The sequence below is a fragment of the Rousettus aegyptiacus genome, unplaced genomic scaffold, assembly GCF_014176215.1.
Source record: "Rousettus aegyptiacus isolate mRouAeg1 unplaced genomic scaffold, mRouAeg1.p scaffold_m13_p_17, whole genome shotgun sequence".
Taxonomy (NCBI): Eukaryota; Metazoa; Chordata; class Mammalia; order Chiroptera; family Pteropodidae; genus Rousettus; species Rousettus aegyptiacus.
The window spans coordinates 11,847,500-11,873,281 of record NW_023416292.1 but is presented as its reverse complement, the minus strand read 5'-3'; the positions used below and the strand labels follow the sequence as shown (position 1 = coordinate 11,873,281).

General features: G+C 39.2%; 1 protein-coding gene and 1 pseudogene across 2 annotated transcripts in view; one reads left to right on the top strand and one right to left on the bottom strand.

The window, feature by feature from the left end:
• Window positions 1-25,782, top strand: part of HMCN1 (hemicentin 1) — a 482,162-nt gene that overhangs the window by 85,156 nt on the left and 371,224 nt on the right. The window lies entirely within an intron of this gene.
• On the bottom strand, window positions 11,191-11,309 carry LOC118613174 (annotated as a pseudogene).

Below are 25,782 nucleotides of genomic sequence, written 5' to 3'. Positions count from 1 at the left end.
CCAGCTTGTCTTTCATGGTCTGGCTCTTTCCTGACCCTCTCACCCTGCTTCCTTGTGAACTTTATCTAGCCTTTACTTAGTTCTGAACTGTTTTTGTCCTTGTTTTTGTTTGTTTGTTTGTTTTGTTTTGTTTTAATTTTTTTTTTTTAAATATGCTGATGTCCCCCTAGAGGCTACAAACTTACTCAAAGCAGAGACCCTTCTTAATTATTATTTTTTTTTATTTTTAGAAACTAGCATTTTCCTTGTCAAATGCTAAGTACCTTATAACTCTTGGTAGAACGGAAGTTTGGAAGTGAAGCAAGTGATAGAAGTGTGATTGATAAAATCTATTCACTTGTCTTCAGATCCACCGAATTGCTACAAAAAGTGGCCGATGAAGGTGATTGGTTTGGGAAATAATTTTTAGGTAAACATCTAAAAGACAACTTTATTTTGGAATAGTATATTTTAAAACAGAGTGGTGAAAATGGGAGGGTAAAGACATTTCTAGCCCCTCTTTTAAAATTCACCTCAAGCAAAGAAGAAAGGAAAGAAAAGCATATATACCATTTTGAAGGGACGAGGCAACATTTATGACCCCAGAAACAGACAGTGGCTGAAGCAATGACAGATTACTCATCACAGAGGAAGAAGGTGAACCTGTGTCCGGTGTAGATGTGCGTGCGTGTGTGTGAGTACACAAGAGTCACTGCAAGATTTACGGGCTCCGGGTACCACGGAGGGGAGCTGGAAGCCGAGAACTGGGGATGTTTGGGAAGTTTGGCTAAGAAGCCGTAAGGACCCCTGCTTGCCGCCCTCACCCATCGCAGTCAGGTGACGACATGCCTCCCATTCTCTCCGGAGAGGTTTGTTGTTTGGAAACACTGAGCTAAGGAGACTCTGGACCTGAGGCTCCAGGAGAAGAACAAGAACGGAATTCCCAACCAGGGCCATTCACCCTCAGACAGCATCCTTCACTGGAGAACCTGAACTTCCCCAGAGGAAACACTTGCAGATACGGACACTCGGGGCCCCTGACCAATGATGTGATTGGTCCCACTGTACCTTTCCTACACTGCACTCCTATGACTCTGCAAGGTCCACTTGTGCACCGCAGAGCTTCCAGCAGTGAAGCAGGCGAGGTGCCCAGGTGAGAAACTTAAGGAAGCCCTTACTCGTAATGTATTTCCAACCGACATTGCACAGACACAGCTCTGAGTGTGTGTGTGCTCCCTTAAATTTTATGTCACAGCCACTTCGCCTGCCTTACCCGCTCCTGGTTCTGGCTTCCAGTCAGCTCTGTAATGCTCAGATATTAATTATGAGTGGACAAAAAACGATTTGCAGATATTTGAAGAAAGCTCCCAATATCTAAGAAAGACCTCATGAAAAAGAAAAAAAAAAAAAACCTCAGAAAATGGAGATAATGCAAAGAGAAAGAGAACACTTAAAAGGAACTATAATTTTGACATCCTTGGAGAGAAAAGAAACATTGCATCTGTTAAAATAAAAAGAACTGGGCATAATGAAAAAACAAAAATTAAGAGAACGTAAAAACAATCTTAGAAATTTAAAATACGGTGTCAAAACTTAAAACTTCAGTGGAAACTTTGGAAGATAAAATTGAGGCATCTCTTGAAAAGAAATAAGATCAGAGCCAATCCAGAATATCCAATATCTGATTAATAAAGTTTCCAAATAAGAAAAGGAAATGAGCAAAATTATCAGAAAATGCAGATGCCCAGGCTTTATCGCTTTAGAACTGTGATTCAGAAGGTCAGTAGGTTGAATTAACCCATTACTTTCCTATCTTTTCCCAGCTTCTTTGAAGCACTGAGTGTGAAACAGACAAAGCAGAGCCCCGGAATTGATGAACCAGTATTAGCGGTCGTTCGATTTGAAAATGTGAAAGTTGATCATGGGAAGGCGCTGTAAGGGCGTGAATTACTGTGCTTAAAACTTATTTTGAAAGTGGAAAACAGTTACACGGTAATACTCAGTGATTACAGGAAGTGAAGACAATGAAGCTGCTAAACGAGTCCCTTAAATATTGACATGACTGATCCTAGTGTGACTTGTTTAGTAGGAAGTGGAAGAGGAAGCAAAAATAGACCAAAGCAAACATTTGCTCAAGGTAAATGCAGAGAAATACATCCTCTCTGTGCTCCCCCACCCCTGTGAAAACGTAGCCATCAGCTGACAAGTTTTTTCTCACGTTTCTATTCTTATGGTCATGGTTGGGATTTAGCACGTTCAGATGTCTTTTATTTGCGCTTGTCTGTCTGATAAAAGTTTTGTCTTTGCGTTGTCACAACTCTTCAGGGATGAAGGTTACTGCTCTCCTTCGTCAGAGACTGGAAAGAAGTATTCAGCAGTAGAGTCTTTGATAAGATTGTTTTAAAAAGACAATCTCAACAGGCCCCATTTTAAAGATTACCGAACTATGTATAGACTATTACCGAGTTACTGAGAGAAGGAACCGCTTAGGTAATTCAGAACAGATATTGTATTTCTGAAGTTTTAGATAATTGAGGCAAAAAGCAATCAAGTCCGATGAAGTTGGATGCTTGCTTAGTATTCTGCTCTGCCTTTTATGTGCAGTCTGGGCAGCTGGAGAGTTTAAAATCCCTGCCGAGAAATCTCAAAGGACTGAAGAAAGAAGCTGTTTTCGCCTCTTTTTTAACGAGTGAGAAAAATATGCTGTAACAGTTAACTCACTCAAGCTATGTAGAATGTTAGGCAAAAGATTTTTCTATGTAAAGTAACTTAATTTATGATATTTCACTTTTACTGACAGAAAATATGTCTAGAGACATGTTAGATATTTTGGTGTAAGCGAATTGAGAAAGGTCTTTTGGTATTTGTTTATCCTTACTGCTTTTAGAATTAGATTGGTTTTAAAAATTATAGGCATTTATAGAATGAAATGATATAAATTCTTATTCTCTATTTGACTTTTTATTTCATTCTTTATTTAGACCATACTTTCCATTTAAAACTTGTAACAAAGTGTATTCATGGTGGTGTTAATACTTCTACAAAGTTCACAGTGGTATGGAAATATATCCTGTAATAAATATATTCCATAATAAATTCTGAGATATATTGGATATGCTCTCCTAATATGAAATCGCGAAGCAAATTTCCAAGCAAACAGTTGCTATAATAAAGCAATATGTAATTGCCCATGTCATAAAGTTGAACTCTAGGTCATCTGAAAACTTCCTCAGTTAGATTTATCTAGCAACATTCTACCAAGGCTATTGAAACGTAAAAGGACTTACTGTGCTTTTCAAAAGATCTTCATGTTTATTAACAATAACAGATTTTTATGCATCAGTCCTGGACCAGTCATAAGCCAATTATAGAAAAAAACCACCAGTAGACTCTGGCTAGAACTTTGCTACTCGAGTATAATTTAATTTTTATTTTAGTCTTTTAAAGGCTTATTTAATTTTTTTAAAAGTATGATGAATCTCGATTGACTTGACAAGTCATAAATCCCCATCCCTTTCTAAATAGATTTAATACAATATTATTAGATAATAAACGGAAGCAAAGAGATAAGGAATAATTGTTCTCTTGGATAATAGAGATCAGTGTATATATACTCACTGGATCTTTTTGGAAATCATTAAAGACAAGATAAAATTTCTTCCTAATCCTTAACTTCTTTATCTAGGAGATTTGGCACAAGAAGTAAAATACATGATTTTTTTTTATTCTGTAGAAATTTTAAGAATTGTGCTTTTTAAATGGTCTATGTTTTTCTACCACCACTATACTTCCTTACTTCTCCTTCTGTTTTACCACAGTCTAAAATTGCAATTTAAAAAATTGCAAAAAAAAATTTGTTAGGTACTTTAAAAACATTGTCCGATTTAATCTTTGCAACCAGCCTGCAAAGAATTAATTCCTCCATTTTACAGATAAGAAAACCAAGACTCGAGAGTTTACATAAATTCCCCAAGGTTACATGGCCAGTAAGTGGCAGAATTGTCACTGGGACCCCAGATGGCATGTCTCCAAAGTCCGTGTCTACCCATGAGACCTTAAGATCATACGAGAGTCATGTCTACTGAGTCGTTTAGAAAAACGTGGCCCAGAGTCGTCTGTCTGCGGGTTGTGTGGGGTCAGCTGCAGTGAGCTGAGGTTGTTGCAAGAAAGCAAGGTTGTTGCTTTCTGGAACAAGCCCCTTGTCACAGATTATAGCAAAGTCTGGGCAGTGGCAGAGGTCTTTAGCCCACACTTCGAGCAGCAGGGTACTCAGAGAAGAGGCTGTGACTACGGTGAGCTGGCTGGGTGGGTCACTGTCGGCCAACACTGGATGACAGCCCCTTGCTCTCCCTCGCACCTGCCTAGTTTACGACGTTGTTATCCCTTGAAGAATTCAGAGTGCTGACTCTAAAGAAGTTTAACATTTCCCACACAAGGAGAGGGAGATGGTTCTGAACTATAGACAGAATCCTGGCTTGAATTCTGGCACTTTCTGGTGCTGTGGTGTAAAAGAAAAAGCAGAATTCATGTTTGAATCATTGGAACTTTGGTAGTTAGGGTGGACTGGAGAAGGTGTGTCATAGTGGGGTTAATAGCGCAGGCTTGGAGACTGGACCAATTTGGTTTGACTTGTAAAAGGGTCTGCTTTAGAGGGCTGTTGTAAATAATGCACTTAGCACATAAGTGAAGCAATTTCGTGTTAACTGGTACAGCTTTTTATTCACGGTGCATGAAATACCATCTTAAATTGTAGTTTCTTCACATCTTAAAGCCTTTTTAATCTTCTAAGAGTCAATTTTAAAATGAAGATACTTTGGATATCTTCCTATCTTTGGCTATATGAACAGAAGTCAATTTAATTTCCTACTATGTATTTTGCAAATGTTCAAAATTATCACTTCATTTATAATTATGAAAAAGTATCAGCGTTTCTGAAAGGACACATCTGAGCTATACTCATTAGGAATTAACTTAAGTCGTGGTGTTTTTCAAATTGGGCTTCATTTTATCAGAGTATCTACGACATGTGCTGTGTTTTAAAACAAAGCTATATCGAATAAAGTTGGGATAGATTCACAAAGCACATCAGCATATTAAAGGCCAAAACAATTCTATAGAAAAGAAACCTATGTTTAACCTAGAATTTCCCAAATCAATTCAATCAGAGACCAATTTCGATAGGCAGCATCTGTTTTTATACCATGGAACTCATTTTGGTTTAAGACCACACATGGCTTAACAGATTTTCCAAATGTAATAGTTAACTGAGAAAATCAGACTCTTGGGAATAGGACATAGATTAAGAACTTGGGACAAGGGGATATGAGGAGAGGATCCTAAAAAGGGAGGATGACAGTGAACTCTGTCCTACCTGGAAAGGGCAGAGAAGAGAGGTTTATGTGACCTTTAGTCTACTTCTAATTTATTTACATAATAGCCACTGACCTGTGTTTATCTCTAACTCAGTTAACCTTTCTGGTCCTCCGTTTTCCCCTCTATCAAATAGAGGGTCCAGGCAAGGTACTTTTGGGAGTTTCATGTAGATCAGCTATTCTGTTCTTCAGTTTCATTATTTTGTTTCGGAAAAAATGCAGGATGTTTTTTATTTGGTAGAAGTAGTACTAGTATAAGTTAATTTTACCTTTTTACAGGTTTGTAATTTTCTTTTAAGGACTTTAGATCATTCCAAGGGTTAATAAAAATGTTTGATATAAAGCATTTTAGGATTTTTTTATAGTTTAAAAATTGTTACTTGCCATAATTCAAAGTCGTAATTCAGATATGGCTTACTAAATCAAAAACAATAAATATTGTGGTTTTAAAAAATAATGGGAGATATTTTAGATGGGCAGATCGACTCATGATTTCATTGCCTCATCTTTTATGTCCACTCAGCTTACTGACAAACAAATCGAATGAAACTTTAAACAATGGAAGAACTAGAAGATGCCTCATGCTCAGTGGCTAACTGGAATAACTTTATAAACTAGCAATTGTATTTCGCTAATGTGTTCACTGTTGACTCAGGTTATCACGGTCTTAGGGAGGGATTAATGTATTTTTACAAACCCAGGCCTGCCTGTCAGGTGGTCACCTTTTGTTATGAAATGAGCTGTAGAGGATTCAGAAGCTTTATGGACTTAATAGCCATAAAGTGAGTTGGCTGACAAAAGTGGAGATTAAAAAAGAGAGATCTAGAGGGCATTAGTAACCTCTGAATAATAGGTATGCATTATCACTGGACTTTTAGAAGTAGCAGGTGGTTATGAGTCACTGTTTTTAAACTTGCTCACTTTTCGATTACATAAGGGAGGGAGGTTTGGTAAACTGTGTGGTTCTATTACAAAATAATTATGTATCTGTCATAGCAATTCCAATGATACTGCTTTGGACATAAAGTATGTCAATATTGTTTATAGCCAAATTTAATACTGATACTACAACAGTTATTTTACCACTGAACAGTTTGAGTTTTTTTCTCCTTTTAATTGGGGAGAGTGGGGAGAAAAACACTTTCTATAAAATCAGAGTATTTTCTCTTAAGATGGCGCGATTATGCAGAACACGAGGTCTCTTTCTTTTTTGACCAAGTAGGAAGTACTTTGAACTGGTTGGATGATATGTCAGCGGTTATTGTTCATGAGCGTCTCAAGAATATTAAGTGGATTTGAATTAAAATTATTTAATACTTTTCATTTAATATTTATTCTCTGGAGCTGTATTTAGCCTGGAGAAACAAAATCTTCACTCTAATGATCTTTCGTCTTTCTAATTTAATTGATGTATAGTTCGTATCTTCAAACCTCTAAGGGGGTGAACATCCCTGACCTTGGAGAAAGAGCATTGGGATCAGACGCCCTGATGGTAGAGTGTAGAGAAGGTGGTGGCTACTATTCCATGCTAATAGGTTTATAGTTCACGATCGGAGAACTCGTATTCCCTATGATTTACTAACAATTACTGCTCAATTTGGCAAAATTGTCACATTTTTCCAATTGTATCTCTTCTCTCGTTAGCTGCATTTGGATTTTTATGGCTAAACAAGACAGGGATTTCAAGTAGCAGGGAAGTAAGTAGTAAACACACTTTCTTAGTTCAGTAAAAATAAAGGAATTTTAAAAAGGAAAATCAAACTAGCTAAAATGACCTAAGGTCTAAGGTCTCAGATGCAAAGGAAATCTCCATCTTTTAAAAAATTCCACAGATGTCTTTTATGCTAAGTTTTTGAGTTAAGAATAAAGGCAAAGTGCAATCCAATAAACTGAAAAACGAAACCTGTTCAGAAATATTTAAAGAAATACATGCAGATATAGCCTTCACTTTGCATATGAGTTTTGAATTTTAATGCAAAGTTTGTATTACTTAATGTACAGTTTTGGAAGGGGGGATGTTCAGTGGACTAGAATTTTCTGTAGCACAGCCTTCGACTTTGAGGAATTGAGGACCTATATTCTTGTCCTGCTACTCCGCCCATGAGTTTTGTCACCGTATACAAATCATGTTATTTGAGTGGCTTTAGCTTCCTCATCTGCAAAGTGACAGGACTGAATTGACTATTTTACTGATCTTTAAGGCTATTTTTACCCTATTATTTAAGAATTCTGATATTTATGGCTATTTTTTTCTAGATGCTACTTTCTCATCATAAGTCCTTTGAGATCTAATATTTTTACACTTAAACTTATCTACTATATACTTTCAACCGCCTGAAGTAACAGATATAAGTTTATTGCAACTTTTGAAGGCTCATTTTTAATAATCCTGACACAAGCTAGATCGTGCCATGCACTGAGGCTTTCTAACCTCTGCTCTTCGGAACCCTTTGTGATGACATTTCAGGCAACATGTTTAAAGTCCTTAGAGAATAACAGCACTGCAAAAGGGTGAAATAACGTCAAACCACCACCGTCAATCCTGAAAAACACCTTAGACTTCCAGAAATTCTCACACACCGTTTCATAGATACAGGCCTTGATCTCATCATTATTCTAGGGAAAAACAAAACAAAACAAAACAAACAAACAAAATGTGCTTGAAATAAGTTTGTGATTGAATCACCACTCCCGAGATAGTGCTTGCGTTAAGGAAGCCCAAGCGTGAAAAGACAATGAGGATTTCCGTCCATTTGGCAGGACACACCAGTTTATAGAGTGAACCCATTGATGGGGAAGAGAAAACAAGCCTCCTTGACCCTGGTTGAACTTCCTCATGGTCAGGAGAATCCACCCGACAGATTCCCAGCAAGAAGGCCAAGGACAGAGGAGCCGGGAGCCCAGGGGAAGCAGCTCCAGGAAGGACCACGTGTGCACGCCCACACCGGCAGGGCCGTGAGTGGGAAGATGAGACGTGCCGCAGAGCATCGAGTGGCCTCCTGTCCCTCTAGGCTTCTTCCTCTATTATACAACATTCCCACGAGGCTTCAACAAGAACCCAAATAGCATCTGTTTAGCTGTGAACTGTAAAGGACTTGGGTGCTCTCTTCACTGCCAAAATGAAATGATGGTTTGTCGATTTCTACTATACCCGTGGTGCAGACCGAAGGATTACAAGGCCAGATGAAAATCACGGTCGATGATTTCCACATCAAGTCTTTTGCTTTGATTTCCCTAAAAGTATCCAACTTGATCCTCAACTTCGTTTTCTTTCTCTTCTTTGGTTTATAAGATTTAAAAAGTCCTCGATGTTCTGGAAGAAGCAAGACAAAGAGGCTGGGAAATACAGTTGTAGAAAAAGAAAAGGAGCTAGATGATCTATAGGTTGGGCAACAAGGACAGACATTTATAAGAATTATTGGTTTATAAAGGACTCCTCCTGGATCAGACTAATTAAATCAGCTAAAAGCAGGACAGTTATATTCATTAAGTTACTCAATAAATGTTCACTGACTGCTGCGTGCTCGCTGTAGCCACAGGGGAATTTGCGTCTAAGGCTCTTTTCCCCCTCACCTGCCCCTCGGGCTCAGCCCCCGGAGGTGAGCGCCCTCCGCCGCACCCTGGTGCTGCTGCCTCTGCACGTCTTCCCAGGCTGGCGTCCTGATCTCCACTTTCTCTTCTTGTCAGCTCACCGACTGCCCCTGACCCTGGTTTGGGTCCTGTTCTTCCTGTCTTCCACCGTTTCCTTAAACTCAATGACTAAGTTAGCAACCCCTGAAATACGTTCTCCGTAAGACGCTTCTTTTCCTTTCTGTGACATTCTCTCACTTGTAAAGGATCTTTTCCACCATGAGTGACAGGGCGCCCTGGCTGCTACAGACTAAATCGTGTCTCCCAAAATTCACATGTTGGAGCCCTACCCCGCAATGTGATAGTTTTTAAAATGAGGCTTTTTGGAGGTAAATGAATTTAGATGAGGTCACGTGGTACTCATTCACCTCCTCCCAGCACTGAATCCCAGCTGAACCAAGGCCCTGGTTTCCCTCACCTGGGAGAAGGGGTCAGACCTCTACTGCCCCAATAGGTTACAATTCATTTGGTTCATAAACACAACACCCCTGACCGAGTGCCTTCACTTGGCTCTGTGAACACCTTACTGTTCCCCATGTACCATCTCTCTCAGGTAAATGTTAGCCTCTGACCCACCGGTGTTCACGGCAGTCATTCTGGACCCAGCTCCTTTTGCTAAACTGCTCTCATTTCTATCCTTTCCTCCATCTCCCATGTCTCAGCAGCATCTTTCGGGTACCATTTTAATCTGACACCTTGGTTCTAGGGTTTGTTCTGCTCTCTGATTCCTGATTTGTGGCTCCCTCTTGTGGATGTCGGCTGAGGTGTTGGCTGAGGTTTGCCCCATCACTCTTATCTAACCAGAACTGGTTCTGATCCACACTCCATTCCTAAGGGAGGAGAGGTCCAAATAACAATTATATTATAATATAATAATATACTATAATAGAATTATGACTAAGGCATATTAGGTGTTGGGAAGACCTAATTCTGTCGGGGAGAGTCAGGTCGGACTACACAGAGTTGTGAATTGTGAAGAAGTGGGAGTTTTTCAGGCAGGAAAGAGGCTCAGCGTACTTTGGTAGTCAGGAGCAGTGAGAATCCAAAACGTAGTTCGCCCAGGATTTCTTGCATCAGCAGCTGGGAGATGTCCCCCATGGCAGAGAACAGTGAAAATCAGGAATAGGCAGAGAATTCTCTTGGTTTAATAAATTATTTCTTCATAGATCATGAAAATTACTGCTGTAAATTAATATACTTAAATATTTAAAACACATACTTGAATATTTATAAGTATTATTTACATTTAGATAATTGGCCAAAATCTTTTGGCTATAATTAAAGAGTTTCCTTAAAATCTTTTCTCAAGACACGGTTTATGACTTTAGTATATTCATAGAATAATAGCCATATGTATGGCTGATAATAAGCATGTAATAATATGAGTAATAATAACTGCAAGGTATAACCCTATTCTTCTATAACATAGGATTTTATATTTGGCATTCAATAAGGATGTGTCCAGCCTCTTTGAGGCACATGCCCTGCATGAGCCCATGATGATGAGGATCATGGTAAATTGGTCCTACTTCGTACAGGTGTACTGGAGAATATGCAACAAGGATCCTGGTTTTTGTTTTGTTGTACACTGCGGGTTGTTCATAGCTCTTGCAAAGTACATTTTATCCCAGAATTGATGGAATTAAAAGTGTTGAAGAACATCTGTAGCTGTTGGCCTGTGCCATCGTTGAACAAACTTTTCACAGGTTCTGAGATATTGACATACCTCAAGCACTTCAAGTTAAGTTCAAGGATATGGTAAAAGAGTAAAGAGGGTTAAGTGTATAGTCTTTGAAAGTACTCTTTGTTTGATGCGAATTTTTCTTGGCAGATAGATACTGTAGTTTTACTCAAATCAAGGTAGGTGATCCCCCTAGAGGAGAGGAATATCCCAAAGCTAAAATGTATTATCCATCTTACCTTGAAGTTGATATTGTTATTTGTACTTAATTTAGGATTGGAAGAGGCTGAGTGTCAGAGACTCATATCACTCACGACTCACTGGAACCTGTCAGGGCTTAGCCAGTTTCATATGATTAGTAGAATAAATAATATGCATATATGTTTTATCTTTTAATTATTTTAGGAAGAAAATAAGTCCTAGGAGAAACACCAAAGTTGTTTCTATTCTCAGCTAACTTAGTTTTTATTAACAAAGCCTGACAACCATTTTAAGTTACAAAGCCCATCCTTATTCACCCTGTCCCCCCAGCTATAGCACCCAGTCTTCCTAGGTGGTCTCCCATCCAGGTACTATTCAGGCCCAACCCTGCTAAGCTTCCGAAATCAGACGAGATCAGGCGTGTTCAGGTTGGCATGACCCTTTTTAGATTTTTATGGAGGCTTCATTGCATGGTCACGATTGATGACCTCATTGACCATTGGCGATTGATTCAGCCTCCAATTCTCCTCTCTCCCCAGAGGTAGGACTGGAAAGTTCCAGCCCTCTAATCACCTGGGTGGTTCCCTTGTCAACCAGCCCCCATCTCTGGTGCTTTCCAAAAGTCATCTCATTGACATAACAAAAGACAACCTGACCTTATTCGTTACTTAGGGAATTCCAAAGGTTTCAGGAGCCCTGTGCCAGAACTCTACGAAGACTAAATATATATTTCTCGTTATAAATTACAATATTACAACAGTACATTTTGGAGCTATCTATTTTATACGTGGCTGGAGCATAGAATTTGGATTATGGTAGGTGATGTAGGAGCCAGGACGGGCCGTGCTAAGCAGGGTGATTAGAAGAAGCTTTTCGAGGACTTTTAGAAGGAGAGTGACATGATCAGCTGTGCGTTTTGGAAAAGTTATCATTTCCAGTTATACCCAAGGCAGTAACAGATCCCTTGCAGTTGGTTCCATATTCAAAAGATCACCAACCAGGCAATGAAAATTAATTAAAGGGAGACTAAATGTGTATTGCAATGTCCCAAGAAATTTTTAGGAGATCTCATCCTTAGCATAGTGAACCTCTTCAGATTTTCTCTCCTGAGTCTCTCCTGCTAAAATCTCTCTCGTAAACTCAGTTCACACAGGCCGTCTTGATTCCTTCACCTTTTACCCTTTTCTCATCTGTTTTGTTGCCGTGACCTCTAAAATAAATCCAGATGGGCTTCAGGCATCTCCAGTTTCCCCTGAGCCCCATCAGGCCAGATGAAAAGTCCCCTTAGCTCAATGGGAGAAGAGAGGCAGTTACACAATGATATCTTTCATCCATCACTCTTACATGACACAAACTTCTTTAGGTCCTGAAACCCTATTTGGGTGACCCTGAGACTCTGACTAATGCTCTTTTCCCAGTAGAATGTAAATCCTGATGATTACATTTGAAATTGGTCTCTTTTTTTCCCCACCAGAACGCGGCTCCGCCACACACTTCAAAATTCCATCACTGCTGCCTTGACAGTGTGTACAGTGGATCGGAACGTCAGTCACTGCCTCAGACTCTTGCCTGGTGCCTCCACGGTGTGAGCAGCACCCTGGGGCTTTCATTTTTGAATACAAGTGCTCATCGAAGGAAGCCGCTAGGCAAGAGGGGGAGGCTAACCGGGGAGGTGTCAGGCAGGAGCCACAGGAGGACCCCCGAGAAGCCAGTTTCTGGCAGAATTCAGATTTTGGAAATTCATAAAAGGGCATCTTTATAGGGTTAACCTTGATTTCTAGGGACTGGATTGTTTGGGACGAAAGTTAGTGGCATAAGAGTGACTACATATTTGGGGCCAGTCGCTTTATATTTGTGTAAGTATTCTACAGTCCAGTGATTTGTGTTATAGTACTGAACCCTTAATACTGATTTTAGAATTTTATTTAAACAGCATGGGCTTCCTTAAAGAAATCTTTATAGACAAATTATGAGGTTTCTCCCCTCCTCCTTTTCTAAGCAGCTGCTGCCATACTATGTTTGCTTTTACTGGATTTCTTTTAAAAGCCTATTTAGATAAGTACTTATTTTGAACGACTTTTGAGAGAACTCACGTACTAAGAAATTCTTAATGTCACTGTGAAAGATATCTAAAACATCCTCCGATGAATAGAGTTTCTTTAGATTCCAGATTAGTGCAAACTTGAATTGCTTCAATGTGACATATTATCAGAACAATCTTTTTGCAACTCAGTTGAAATTTAAAGGATCCTTTTCAAATGACTGTTCAAAGAAACAGATGGGTAAAGTACTAAATTTGGGGTTTAAAAAACTTTCACATTGCAATAAAATAGAAGGCATCGTGAGTTTCACTACTTGCCTTCCACTACCGAGAAAGTCCATTTTACACTTTAAAAAGATATCAGTATTCAAACTATCAGCAGTTGCTTCTTAAATTTATGTTAATCCATGACACAATTTATAAAGAAAGAACAAGATGTGAAATAGACCGATCATACGCCTGGTTGACATGCTTAGCAATTCTGAGAATAAAGTAATCGAAGCGAGTTAATAAATTGTTAGCACCGCTATTGATTACAGCTATCACGTAGTTTCACAATTCCACAGGCGACAAAAAGTAACTTCTACAAGGTTAGTGGCAAAGTGGACCCTAGACGGGTACTGCGTCCATCTCTCAAAGCAGTGCTTTATTTTTTTATGTCTCCATGTGCTTTTCTGTGCTTTGAAATGAGTACTCAAAATATATATTGATTTGTAAGTTTTCAAAGGGTCAGATGGTGGAGAACCTTGCAGGCTATTTTAAGGAACTTGGATTTTATCCTAAAGGGGATGGGGAGTTACCAATCACATTTGTATTATAGGAAGCTTTATCTTCCAAACCTTGCTATTTTTTGCTTATGGAATTTATGTCATTTCTCAATCGCTATATCTTTTAATTAGTATCTAGTTATATAAATGATAGGCTTGCCCATTGTATCAAGTAGAAGTTGCTTCAAAGATTCTTACGTTTAGATTTTAGACATAGTATAGCATATGTTTATACTTAGGGCTTTGAAGTCCTCTCTTCCACTGAAAAGGAAATAAATTGCAGAATGGTCTATAGCTTCTGGCAAGAATACTCTTTCAACCGCTTTTTTTTTTTTTTTTTGAGCAAAGATCTTTTTTCTTGGGTCTGGTACAAATTATGATTCCTAACACTGGATTTATTTTTATAGAAAGCTCAATTCATCTTCGAAACTACCGTTAACAACAGTAAAAGCTAAGGCCAGAAATCAATGCACAGCGTTTCAATGGCAAGCGCTCTATCTTCCCAACTTTGAGTAAATTCTGTATGAGCCATGAAATACTTTAATGTTGTTACTGAAGATGAGGGGAAGGTGATGGAGAATCGTGGTCAAATAGATACTGGACTTTCCCGGGGGAACCAAGAGGTTTCACAGAGGTTCATGATGGGGCGGCAGAGCTGAAGGATTCTCAACCTGGGGTATTATTGGCATTAGGACAGCTCAAATTTTTGTGCTGTGGGAGGCCCCCAAAAGACAAGCTGTGTAGCGTCACTGGCCCCTGACCATCAAATGCTCACAGGCCACACCAGTCAATAGCGTGACCTCCCCACTACATTTATGAATGCCAACCAGAGAGGTGATCCCATCGCATGTGGAGATGAGATGGTAACCATCCTCCCTTTACTCAAACCTCACTCTGAAAAGAATTTCAGAGAAGAGGTCTCGACCTCTTGTCTGAGGCAAAATTCCCGACCGGCCTACCTCACTGACCCGATAAAGGGAGCTCTTTGGCTGCTGCTCGAGTGAGGAAAGCTGAGGGCGACGTGCGGCCCACTCCCTTCCGTCCCCACTGACTTGAGACATAGCAGTGCATCTACATAGGGCCGTAACGTAGCTGCCGTAGAGCATGGCTCCTAACTTTAGGTGCCAGGAGTTTCTTACAGTGTGGATTTTGACCTAGTAGGTTTGATCCAGAGCCCGCATTTTACAGAATTACCTTAGATAAATGTGATTCCAGTTGTCACCTGTCTACTCTTTCTATATGCACTTTCTTTGAAGATTTCAACTCTAAGAAAACTCTTACGGACCGACTGGCAGAAAACCCCCTTTTAATAACAGCATGCGAGAGACGGGAAAGGATGTAGTACGGGGTGAAAGCAGTATGAGAGGAAGGGGAAGCAGGGTCTTGTCTTATGTATAAATCTTTTGATGGCGGATCTGGGCTCAGACCTACCTGAGGGAGAGGAAATAAACAGTCTGGTCCCTTGGGGGTGGCCAGTTTTTGAGCCCTCTGTACCTCGAGCAGAGAAAAACTATGTAGAAAAATATGGGCATGCCCTCGACACACACATGACGTAAACAGCAGGACTGAGAAATACAGCAGCCAGAATAAAGAAGCGAACAGTAGAAAGAACTTTAAGATGACAATAAAACAAATGAGAATTAAAAGTAGGTTTCGAGGGAAAAACATTGATATTATGAGGGATTTTTATTTTAAAGGAGAAAGATTGTTCTATAAACTGTCGGTCTCTCTTTATTTAATCTAAATGCAAAACAAATCCATATTATCTCCTGAGTGAAGTTTCTCCTATGCTTAGATCTCAGAGATTATTGCCTCCATATGAACTAGATTTTTTTTTCCCTAATAGTGTCTATAATTGTAAAAATAATGACGACCATTTATAGAGTGCCATGTGCCGGCACTTTGCATACAATATCGAATTTTGTCCTCAGAGATAAGTACACCTATTCTCTCCCGTTTCACAGACAAGGAAAGTGTTGCAGGAAGGTTACACAGTTTGTCCAAACCTCCGGCTCTGGGCAGACCCAGATCCAGCTCCCAAGTGTGGCCGATTCTAAAGCCTGCACTCCTCACTCTTTGTCTCACATCCTCTTTGAAATGGTACCCTAGTATTTGCTAAGGTGTAACGTTTCCCCCACATTCCAAAACCACTTAGAGCAGTGGTTCTCCAAGGGTGGTCCTCGGATCAGCAGAATCAGCATCACTTGATAACTTGTCAGAAATACAAATTCTCTGTCTTCGCCCCAGACCCACTGAATCAGAAACTGGGACGGGAGTGGGCTGGGCCCAGCATTTTAACAAGCCCTCCGTGTGATTCTGATACACATGAAGCTGCACCTCTGCCCTTATTGCAATCCAAGCTAGTAACTGATCCCCTGGCGCACACATCACACCTGCCTTCTAGAGGCCACTCACGGAGGGTGCTTCTCACATTCCCTTTCTGGTTCCCCAGCGAACCAGCCCCTGCATGGTGGCCTGAAAGCCTTCTACAGATTCTGTTTTGATTTAAAACAGTGTCACATAAGCTTACACTGGTTAAGTAAAAGGCAACATTTGAATGAAATTTAACCTGTATGTTGTTGTGGATTGCAAAAGGCCATTGTACTTTTTGGTTAACATTTTCACATTTCTCCACTTCTGCTATCGTCCAGAACAGGAAGCGGAAGTTCTGAACTACCAGGAAGCCGGCTCTTGTTATTTCCGGACTCTCTGAGACCAGAAAGCAGCGGAAGGGACAAACCTTTCTTCTTAGAGTTTCAGTTAGATTTCCAAATCAAGGTGCACAGGATCAAAGGTCTTCTAAGTACAGATCGGAGCTCCAAACTTTGATGCTTATCTAAATAAACAGCTCGGAATTCTGCTCTACTAGTTGTGACATAGGCAGGTGACTGAGATAAAGACCTAAGTCAGCACTAAGGAATGAGGGGAATTCCTACCTAATAGCTGAAAGCGACATGACTTGAGCTGGTGATTACTTTCCTTTTTAACTTTCTAAAATATAGGTGCTCACAACCTTTAACAAATTGGAGATCGAAGGTCTTAGAACCTGAGTAAACTTGGAGGTAAACAATTTCCACAAATCAGTTCTTTCATTACAATAAAAAAATATCAGATGAGCCTTAAGGAGTTAGACTGCCAAGAATTTTAGCGATGGCTGAGTCTAGTTAATTTAATTAAAATCTGTTATGCGATCTCTAAAATAAAATATATAGGAGTAGAAGAAACAGGCAAAAGATCATACCATATTTTCTATTTATTATTATTTTTACTTTTTTACTTCTATTAGTTTTTTTTTTCATAGTGACATTGGTTGATGAAATCCAGTAAGTTTCAGCTGTACACTTTAACAGCAAGGCATATATATATTTACACTGTGTGATCACCTCCCATAGTTAGATTTCTTTCTCTCACCACATGTCTGACCCCCATGACCCCATCTACCTCTTCTATTTATTATTTAGCTTAGATTTTTCTCTTTCAATTGTTTTTTTGTTTGTTTCTATAGGGAAGAACAATTATTCACACTATGAGAAACCGAAGGAAATTTAGATTATTTTTAAAATAATGAAACTTCTAGGTGAGTAAACCTGGAGGATAATTTGTGACTCAGACAAGTCCATTCAGTGTATAATTGGGGGGACTGATAAAACCCACTCATCTAGAAAGAAGGTGAGGGTTGTCCGCCTTTACTTGGGCCTCACTTGGTAAGTCAGTCTCACTACCGTATGCAAATGAAGCAAAACTAGATGGGTCTTTTAGTCATACTCATGGCCTAGCATCTTCAGAACCACTGGTTGGGCACCGCTCTCTGTCAAGTTAGAGGGAATTAGCTATTTAATACTAGTCATAAAATATTCGGGCTAAAATAATTATACTAGCCTTTGTCAAGCATACTCAAGATCAAGTGATATAACAATAATCTTCCCACTTTAGAAGTAAAGCTTGACATTTCTAATATAATCACAGTCTCCACCTTGTTGCCTGACAGTGTGCTGCTGAGAGCTTCCTGAAGTAACTTGCATGCCACATACATTTCCAATCTGTGTAAAAGAACGCCGATTCATAAGCCCTGCGCTTTTCTCTAGCTTAAAGTCAGTCAGTTTCTGATACAACCTGAGAACACGTACAATTCTAATTTTAGTTGAAAAATTCTGGATTCTAAGTTGAATTCTGCTCTGACACTAATCTTTGCTTTAGATCTCCACCTTGTGGTTAGATGTTTAAAATATAAATTCCTTTGGATTTTATTATCCTGTTTCATAGATTCTTTTAAAAAGGAAGTCAGGATGGACACTAATTGAGACGATCTTGTCTGAAAACAAGTGAGACTTACTTTGGAATGAATTTTTTTTCCTCTGAGGTATTCGTTTGCCACGTTTTGTTCAGCTACCTCGAGAAATTAGTTTTGGGTTTCATGAGGATCGAAGAGAGTTCCGGAGACCATCGTCTGAGTTAGTGCTGGTGTGGAAAGAGCCAGCGGGGGGGACCTCGCTGGTGGTATCTTTCCTCGCTTCTGTAAACTCCAGTGGGTGGAACGTGGGGATCTAGAGCTGCCAACCCCAGAACGCTGGGGAGAAATGGAAGACATTCTCCGACGTGGGGTTTAACTCGGTCTAAGAGAGCAGGCAGGTGACAACTCATGCTGTGATTTCCCTTTCTGAGTTTCCTCGTGACAACATAGAAAAACAGTATGGCATCCCCTGGGCGTGCAGCGGGCGGCACTCTGCAGCTTGAAGACCACGCGGTTCCGGCAGGCAGGCTGCGCTGGGTGGGCCTGGTGCACTGGGGTCGAGATTAGAGCTCTGCGGATGTACGCGAGCCTGGACTTGGGTATTTAGTTCACGAAACGCTCACTGGTTTGCATTCTTACATAATGTCATACTCACTGGTTTACATATTGTCTTTGACTCTTGTCCCTTTTTCTCACACTTTAACAACAAATGGTGACTCTACCCCGAATCGGAGAACCTCTTGTCACTTCCATCATTCACAGCAACCAGATGGAGCCTGTTATAACATGGCAGACTCCTGTCGCTCCTCTGCTTAAAAACACTCCAAGACGCCTCTCTCGCTCAGAAAAAAGCGTCCAAGTCCTTACAGTGGCCTTTAAGACTCACTCTCTCTGGCCCGTGTGACCTCTTCGGCCTCATGTCCTCAGACTGTCGTCTTCGCAGCCACGCAAGGTGGTGTTGGCACGGGAAAGCCTTTAAATTACTGCTCCGTCTGCCGGCACGTGCTCCCCTTCCACACACCTGAGTGGCGTGCTCCCTCGCGTCTCAGCATTACTCGAAATTTATGCCTTTTTTCCGGCCGCCCTATTTAAAATTGCAACACACCCAGTCTCACTTCCCTGATTTATTTTATTATTTTCCCACATGTCGTACTTTACTTGTTTATATCGTGTGCAGTTGTCCCCACTTATCTATCTCCTCGCGTTTTCCCCTCTTTTCCTAAGGGCGAGCCAGTCGATGCACCCCGGGATAGGAGGACGGTAGGTGGCCATGGAGGCGAAGTCTGTCAGTGGGGAGGGTGGCACTGCGGAGCGAGCACAGACTTCAGGTAGAAAGCGCTCCCAGCCCTGTCATTTGAAATCTCTCTAACTGTGAGCAAGTCACCGAACTTCCTTGGTCCTGTTTCCTTATCTGATAAATGGATCAAATAATGCTGTCTTTTGTGGATGTTACATCCAGGGCGTCAATATTAAATGCTCGTGTACTTAATAATGTCAGACCCACAGTGAGTGCTCAGTAAGAGGTAGATCTTCAATATGTTGTAGTATTGTTATTTTCACCCCTATTTTTATGACTTAGAAGATTTATTTTCTCCTGACAATTTAAGTGTCCTTTGGACACAGTGCAATCCAAAGAGACTTTTTTTCCTTAAAACAGTAATAAGTTCTATAATAGCTGAGTCAGGCATTGGAGAGTGATAAATTACTGGTATGCTGTTAAGTGGAAATAACTCTAAGCTGAAGTGTTACTAATGTAAGCTTAGAATTATTTATCACTTTGGATGATGGCCACAACAAACTTAAAAATTAACCTTTAAAATTTGGCAATTCTTAGATAAAATGAATTTCATGTTTTTGAGATTGTAGGCTTCATGCTTAAATTAAAATAAATTGGAACTCAAATTGACTTCTAGAAGGCCATATTACCCATATTTTTCAGGTCCTGTAAACAACAATACACCATTTTTTTTTTTTTTTTTTTTTTTGGCGAGACAGCCCTTGGTTGGTTGACCTTGCAGATTGCAGGACCTTGTCAGTTTACAATCTCTTATTTTTTTATTTATTTTTTTTGTCTGCAGCACCCGGTCTTCCTAGGTGGTCTCCCATCTAAGTACTAACCAGGTCCGACCCTGCTTAGCTTTCAACGATACACCATTTGAATTCATACTGCTATTATAAAACATTTCAGAGGTTATTTCAGCTGAAGAGACTTTTTTTGCTAAAGAAACTTCTATTATACTTCAGTCCAATCTAATGGCGTCTTTATTGTCAAGGCAAACACTTTGACTTTTTCTTTTTTAATGTAATGGAAAGCCTCAGACAGGTATATAGTCTTTTCAACTTCACACGCTTATGAGAGAATTATCATGAAATCCAAAGGTTAATTTCAGTTCTAGACAGGATATCCTGAAGGTACTTTTGAGTTGCACTGGATCAATAAGAGCATACAGTGCCTCGAAGGTAGATTGACAAAAGTAACTATGCAAAATTTTTCCTTCAGCTCAAATCTTACCAGATCTCGGCTGCAATAGTAAAAACAACTGCTACTTACTGAGTGAAACTACACACTAGTTACTTTTTCAGACCTTTTACATACACTTAGCCATTTAACCTTCCAAATATATGCTTTATGTAACATCTCTGTCTTTATTTTACAGATGAGGACACTAAGGCTTTACAAACGTAGGTGACTCGCCCAAAGTCACATAGCTTGTGAGCATTAGAGCTAGGATTCATGCCCTAAAGCCTGTTTGCAGTGCCAATGTATGGGAAATAAAGGTTTGATCTAGCTGCCTTTGTAACTTAGTGTTTTTAAATTGGGTGGATGATGAAAAATAATGCAGGAAGCAAGAGCTGGTCTGAATCCTCATTTTATAGCAGCAAAGCGACATGCTTTAAACCAGACACTAGCTGTTGCCGGAGCTCTGGTTGGAACCCCAGAAACTTTCTTCGTTCAGTGTTCTTTTCCTTAGACAAAGCCCGTTGGCAGCATGAGTAGGTACAGCACAGGACACAGTCCTTTTTCCGTAAGTCAAGTGAGCTGACAATAGGGACGATCTCTGCCGATTTCTTTCCTCAGATTACTTTAAGAATATCTCATTTTATGTGGTGTGTACTCCCGAAAGTTGTCTATAAGGAATAGAACTGGATGGAATTTTTAGAATCCAGTAGGCCCATCCTTTTCATTAAGGAATTCCTACTCGAGTGGGATGAATGGACTTTTCTAAGATCACACACCTCCAGCAGTACCAGAGTCTTGCTCATTCTCAGACACTGCTTTAAACATTTGTATTGAGGAAAAGAGAAAGAAACGGGAAGAAAAAAGTGTACAGTGACAGGGGGTTTTGATCTTAAAAGGTCTTATTATGAATTATTTTATACAGTACAAAATCCTATAAAGGGAATAATTCCCCCCATTTTGATCTTTTTTTTTTCAATTTTGAACTTATTGACTTCATTATATACCTCAACTTTTTGCCCAAGAGAGCATGAATCATTAGACCGAATTATTCACAAACTTTTAAATTCAATTCTGAATTTTCCACACCTTTCTTTCTTTTAAACCTTGAGTATGTGAACCTATGATAATTCACATGGCTTAATGTAGTCACGAATTAAACAGAAATTTGGCTCCCAGTGTTGCCAAATGGTTTGTTTCTGTGTCGATGAGCACCGCATATTAACAAGGTGCAAAACAGCTTAAACCAACAAGCCCACTCCTTTGGAGTCCAGCTTTGTTATTTTCCTCCCCTTTTGGCAAGAAAGCGGGAACGAAACTGTATTTCATATGTGTGATGCTAGCCAGACATTGTTAGCATGTGGTAACATGAGCCTTATCTCTTAGACCATTAATAAAGATTGGAATAAGCAAAGAAAGGGAAGCCGATAGCAATTGTTACCGCGATTTTGAACTCGTTGCGAATGCAGTTGTATAAGAGACCTTAGAACTTCTGCCAACTTATCTTGCTACAGCTAGTGGCAGCTGCACTTGATTATGCCAATGGCCTGAACACAAGAATGCCCAGCTATAAGAAAACGCATAGAAAAGCTCTGAACTGGTTTAACAGATGAATTAGTGATAATTCACGCGGCCAAGTAATTTTTCGTTTTGTAAAAGATTTCAATAATTATCTTCCTAATAACATTCATTCTCAGGGCTCCTGACATATCTTTTAGAAAATTAAGACCATGACTCACATGCAAATGTAAAGTGAACACACGTCAAAAAATTTTATTCACTCACTTATTAATGAGAGAATTGGGAGATGTTAAGATTGGTTCAAAGAACATTGTAATACTTAGATTTTTTTATAGGCAATTTAATTTAAAAAGTATGTTAAGATAAGATTGCTGGACCAGATACCAAAAACTGGTTAATACCCTCCCTACAGGCAAATAACCATGACCTTCGGGATTTTCTGTTTCACAAAACAGACATTAAGTGCATCTCTACTGGACAAAAATCTCTTAAGTTTCATGGTAACATCGCTAAGTCTGGGACCTTTAATCAGTAATAAATAGTAAATTAAACAGTGACATTCCCTAGGTAATTCTTGGGTGGGCCTTCAACCCATATGACACTGATAGGACTTGCCATCTACTTTTCCCCGCCTTTTCTAATTTTGGATACTTTTCCCTAACAAGGCATTTAAACTAAACCCTTAATTGCCAGGCTCCAAAGCTTGTGCTTTCTAGAGCTTACTCTGTACTCTGCTGCTTCTCACAATGTCGTTATGAGTACGGATCTCAAAATTTTGTACATTTAATTTTAAGCACAAATATTGACTCTCAATTCTTATCTCAGTGTGAAACCTGAGGACAATCTTTAATGGAGATTTATTGATTACAAGTCATTGTGCAAGTAAGTGCCTTGCCCTCCTTGTCTTATCTGATTAGCCCAATAACTCCATGAGGGGGATTAAAAAGCACCCTCAGTTTACAGTTTAAGTCAAACACAGTGATATTTAATTAAATCGCTGTTGCTCTAATTTAAGAATCTCCAAGTGTCTTATTGCATAGCGTATCTGTAAAATGGAGTCCCTTTCCCTTTCAGTGTTTATAGAGACTGTGTAAATGTGGAAACATACTGACATCTATAAAACTATGGAAATATAGAACAGAAACATAGATTAAACAGAGGTGTAAATTATGTACCATTAGCAGCTTTCCTAAAGCACCGTGAACATTTCACAGAGCAAAATATATCATTGGTACCTTCTAACTTTTGGAAAATCATGAACTTTATTTTGATGGTGCAGAGATGAGTTCAGTAATTTAGACTTTCCAGCTCCTGCTGAGTTATATATTCTGATTTCTTTCCTTCCTTCCTTCCTTCCTTCCTTCCTTCCTTCCTTCCTTCCTTCCTTCCTTCCTTCCTTCCTTCTTTATTAAATCTCCACGCACAAGATTTCTTGGCAGGACACAAGACTTGAGAAGCACAAATTTGTCATAATATTCAAACTTTATTTTCTACGAAGGCAGTTACAATGGTTCTCCTGGCTTCCAGAGGACGATGCAAAGACCTCCTCACTCCGCTGGTAGATGTCGGTACCACTGCCTTCTTAGCCGTCTGCCAGAGATATCCTTGTGGGTTTTGCCAGAGGTGGAAATAAGTTATTCTAAATTAAGATTTTCATTGGAAGTTGTTTTTTTTTAAATTTTCTTTTTGGGTGATGGGTTCATGAGATCTTGCTACATTGTTAAAAACAGACAGACAAATAGTCCAACTTACAAAAGTAAATAAGAACATTTGTGGATCAGTGATGTAAATGTGTCTTGGATCGGGTATTATGATGATTATATTTTGGTGCCCTGGAGGCTAATAAATAAAAATAAACATAAAGGTTACTGTTCATCTCCATCAACTTGGATGTTCCAACTTTCTTAAACATTCTTCATCTTATGTGCTTTTAAAGCCTCTAACCATCTTTGTCAAGTTCCTTGTAATGCTCTCCAGGTAATAAGCACTTCTCCTAATGTGTCACACTGGAGGCAAAGATGGACTCTGTCTAATGCAGAATACTGTGGATTATTTGCTCTTATAGTGGATAAAGAATATTTCTGTTAATATTAAAATTTGCATTAATTTTTTAGTGGACATCTCACAGCATTGGCCCACACTGAGCTGTTATCAATGGAAACATTTACATTATTTTTCCATTTTATACCATACCATATTTTTCATACCATTGAGTTCAGATTCTGTTATATTCAATTTTAAATCTGTTTGCATGAATCTGAAGATAGTCACCTTCATCTGTCTTTGTTAAAATTACAAATAAATGTCTTTCAGTCAATTTTTATTATCTTCGTGATTAAGTAGAATCTCTGTTCTGTTATATATTGTATTAAGTGTCCCCACCAATACTGCAACAGTCACAAATCTGATTAGTATATTGGTTACATATTGATCCGAGTTGATTAGGACCAGGCAAAGAATAGAATACTGGCAAGTTTAGTCTAGCATGATTTGTTCTTAGTGAATCTAGGCGCTCTTTCTTTCTAAGGGGTCAGAGTTCATCTACATACAGTAAGTCCTCACTAAATATCATAGATAGGTTCTGTAACTTAAAGCAAAATGACATATGACAGAGCCAACTTTACCGCAGGCTAACTGATACAAATAGGAGTTAAGTTCCTACAGAATCTCAGTGTTGTTAAGGAAACAACGTTGGATGAAATGATGTTATTCAAGGACCTGCTGTTTTTCTCATTTCAAGAGAAGGTAGATGTTATTTTTGCCAGTCTGTGGTTTTCAGAATCTATTTGAATTTATTATATTCATTCATTCATTCATTCATTCATTCATTCGTTCATTCATGTATGTTACAGACCTTGTACTAGGTGCTAGCATTAGAAAAGTAAATGAGATAAAACCTTTTTACCTTTAAAGACCTTCTACTTTTGTTTCTCCTGTTTCTCGCTCCGGTTTTGGGGCACAGCTCCGTCATTTCTCTGAAAGTGCTGTCAGTGGGATCAGACTTAGGAATGTCATATTGAGAGGACAAGGATAGCATAAGAGAACAGGAAATTGCCACCTTACTCCGGCAAGCCTTTGTACAGGAGATGGAATTTTAGGAAATCTTAAAACTCTTGATGAAATTTGTTTAAATCTTGACTGAATTTTGTTAGATTTGAATTTTGTGAGACTTGGTATACAGAATATAGAACTCAGAGCTAATTATTAACTTGTCCCAAACCACATAGTAAATGTGAAAATTTTTTACTACTGTTGGAATAAATCTTAGAATGTGAGGACTAGCATGGAACTAAAACTAGTTTTCTTTTACAACATGAACCTTATTAATTTTCTCACTTAAAGTTTTATTTTGATATTCTGTATGTGCACATAATACCAGGCCAAAGAAGCTTCTGGAAACAGTGCCTCAGGCATTGAAGAAACAAAGTTTACAAATTTTACTGTAGAACCAACTTTTTTTTTTTCTTCAAAGCAGTACCATTTTACTGCCCAGTTGCACTCCATCATTGTACTAATAAATCTATAGGGATAAGAAATTGAGATCTTACTAGAAGCGAGCCAGATATACCGTTCGCAAAACTAAGTGCTAGAATTGCCGTTTCGTGGCTGACATGAACTTTATTTTACCATTTGGTTATTTTCGCCTCCTTTCCCTTTCCCTTGGTTTCTTTTTTCAGAGTGGAAGAGGGAGAAAATGATAAAGATTTTTCAGTTCCTTTCTTTAGTCTTATTGTTTCTCTTCTCAGACTCTCAGACTCTGTTATTGGCCGAGATTGACGGTTGCGAGAAGCACTGGATTTGGGATGGCTTTTGTGACAGTGGATTTTTTTTAGGGCTTCTGAAAAGCAATCAGTCACTGAGAGATTCTTACGACAAAGGGAGTAATGTAAAGAAAGTGAAA